Below are 3,590 nucleotides of genomic sequence, written 5' to 3' on the forward strand. Positions count from 1 at the left end.
CAACACAGTCATGCTTTTCACGATACAGACTCAAAGCTGACGTGTACCACTAATGTCGAATGTCGAATAAGAACCACAGATGATGCACCGGTGTACCAAAAAAGCTATCCCTACCCCGTCGCTTATAAAAACGAAGTGGAACAGCAAATTTCAAAGATGTTAGCGGACGGTATTATTCGTCCTTCACGATCCGCCTGGAACTCGCCACTTTGGGTCGTTCAAAAAAAGGGAAACAGTGAATGTTCTGACGGAGAGAAAAAGTTACGATTAGTGATCGATTATAGGCGTCTTAATCAGAAAACCATCTCTGAAAAATACCCTATCCCAGACATACAAAATATTCTTGACCAGTTAGGTGGGAATAAATATTTCACTACACTCGACCTTGCTTCTAGTTTCCATCAAATTAAGGTCAATGATCTCGACATAGAAAAAACAGCATTCTCTGTTAATAGCGGAAAGTATGAGTTTTTACGAATGCCATTTGGCTTGAAAAATGCGCCAGCCATTTTCCAACGTGCAATAGACGATGTGTTTCGTGAACACATAGGAAAATTTGCTATGTCTACATAGACGATCTTGTGGTTTTTGGACGCAATTTAACCGAACATATCCACAACTTAAAAGTAATTTTGTCCACTTTGGAAGAAGCGAATCTTAAAGTTCAGCTACAAAAATCGAAATTTCTTTGTCAAAGTGTGGAATATCTCGGTTATATAATTACGTTGGATGGAATAAGACCTAACCAAGCTAAGATATTGACCATAAAAAACTGGCCAAAACCAACTAACACAAAGGAATTAAGAAGTTTTTTAGGCATGGTCGGCTACTATCGACGGTTTATCAAAGGGTATGCTGATCTAACTAAACCCTTGTCTAACCATTTACGAGGAAAAAATAATTCTGATTCTTCACCAATCGAACTTACATCAGAAGAGTTAAAATGTTTCGAAAGTATGAAACAGGTAATATCGGGAAACGATATTCTTACGTACCCAGACTTCGACAAACCCTTTCTGATAACAACTGATGCCTCTAACTACGCCATAGGCGCCGTGCTCAGTCAAGGTGAAGTGGGGAAGGATAAACCAATACATTTTGCCTCGCGAACGCTTAACAAAAGAGAAGAAAATTTTTCAGCGACTGAAAAAGAGATGTTAGCAATTTATTGGTCGCTGAAAGTTTTTCGAAACTACATCTACGGTCAAAAGTTTAAAATCATAACAGACCATCAGCCTCTAACATTTTCACTATCGTCAAAAAACGTCAATACCAAACTAAAGCGCTGGAAATCTTACTTAGAGGAACACGACTACGAAATGGTGTATACACCTGGTAAAAATAACGTGGTTGCCGACGCGCTCAGTCGCGTTCAGATATTTAGCCTAACGTCAACTCAGCATTCTGCTGAAGAAGACAGCTCAGACATGATTGAATGTACAGAAGCTCCTCTTAACGCTTTCAAGCTTCAAATAGTGTTAGAGAAGGATGCTAATGAGGATATTCTAGTTTCCTATCCTTTTCCCGGGTTCAAAAAAGTAATAATTAGAATGCACAATTTTACAGAACAGTCTCTTACGGATATTATTAAGAAATACTTCATTCCTAATAAATTAACCGGTTTGAATTGTTCAGAAGAAATCCTAGGAAAATTTCAAAATATCTTCAAAGAATATTCAAGCACAAGAATGTATAAGATACGTTTCACGCAAAATATTTTGAAGGATATTACGAACACAGAAGAACAAGAAAACATTATACAAGTTGAACACGAAAGGGCCCATCGAGGCATAGAGGAAAACAAACGTAAAATTTTGAGGAAATTTTATTTTCCCAAAATGACACAAAAAATTAGAAATTTCATTAAAGTTTGCGATGCGTGCAATACATGCAAATATGATAGGCGACCATTGAAAGTACAATTGCAGGAAACACCTATACCAAACCATCCTTTTGAGATTTTGCACTTGGACATATACCAGATAGACGGGGAAAGCTTTCTTTCAAGTGTTGATAAATTTTCGAAATTTGGAAGAATGATCCCCATTAAATCAAAACAAACGATTCATATTAGAAAAGCTTTCGAACAAACAATTACATCATATATAATTCCATCTATTGTAGTAACGGATAACGAGAAATCTTTTCTATCAGCAGAAATTCGAGGGATAATGCTAGACCTTAATATAACAGCTTACATCACACCAAGCAATAAATCTGAGGTTAATGGTCAAGTAGAACGCTTCCATTCTACGATTACCGAAATGTATCGCATACAAAAACGTCTGCAACCTAACTACTCAACTAAAAGGCGTATGGCGATAGTAGTAGGAAAATACAACGACACTATACATAGTGTAACTAAGAAAACTCCAAAAGAAATCCTTTTAGGTATTTCTCAAAATCCAGCATCCGTTGAAGAAATTGACGAAGTTAGAAATAGGATTTATGATGAGGTAATTGTACAATTGAAACAAGCTCAAAGCAAGCAACAAAAAACTCATAATAAACTAAGGCAAGTACCTCCGCAGTTAGAAGTAGGGCAAGAAATCTTTGTAAAAGATAAAGTCTTCAAGGGGAAAGAAAAGCCCATATTTAAGAGGAATTTCGTGCAAGATGACAAACGTGTCACTGTTCAAAATGAAAATAACTTTAAAATACACAAAACAAATGTCAAAAACTTAATCATCTCCAAATAACTATATACCGATTTTTTTTTGGCTCTAAAGTTGATTCAGGAGAATCAACACTAGAAGGATGGGGCAGTTACCACGTTGTAAATATCTTATTAGTATTTGTATAGGTTATTAGATATAGCGTTAAGTAGTATTGCGTTGATAGTGTTAGATCTAATTAGAAGTATGCGTGAAACACATATGTAATGGATATTTTTGGTAGAATAAACTCAGTCTGTAAGCAACCTCCGAAGAGAAGCGACTCGACTCGATAACTTCGATATTGGCAAATATGATTCGTTAGTTTTTCTAAGTCTGAAACGGCTTGAATCCATGACGGACATATTATTGATTACTTGATAACTCGATAGAATTATTTTCACAGGCAGGTTTTATTTGTTAGGGATGTAGATAAAAAAACACACATTCTAATTTAGGTGCATAATAATTTTTCTATATTTTGTGTTCTATTATATTATATTATATTATATTATATTATCGCACCTGAGTGCCCCGCTTCGTAATGCATCCTACACTTTTTTTTTCTTTGGCTCAACAACCGATGCCGGTCAAGGCCTGCCAACCCACTTGTGGGGTTGGCTTTCAGTGACTTATTGATTTCCCCCCATAGCAGGATAGTCAAGTCCTACGTATGGCAGCACGGTCTATTTGGGGCTTGAACCCATGACGGGCATGTTGTTAAGTCGTACGAGTTGACGACTGTACCATGAGACCTTAACTATAGCGCCTTTTTTATTACCAGTATTTAAGCGATGATATTTGATGTATATATTTTAGCAAATGTAAACAAAATCAAATGCTAATATTTTTGCATAAAAACAATAGCCCTGACACACAGCATTTCTACTCCAATTAATCACCACGCCTCGCCCGTGAATGATGTGCGCAAGCCTT

This window comes from Anopheles merus, chromosome 2L (assembly GCF_017562075.2).
Source record: "Anopheles merus strain MAF chromosome 2L, AmerM5.1, whole genome shotgun sequence".
Taxonomy (NCBI): Eukaryota; Metazoa; Arthropoda; class Insecta; order Diptera; family Culicidae; genus Anopheles; species Anopheles merus.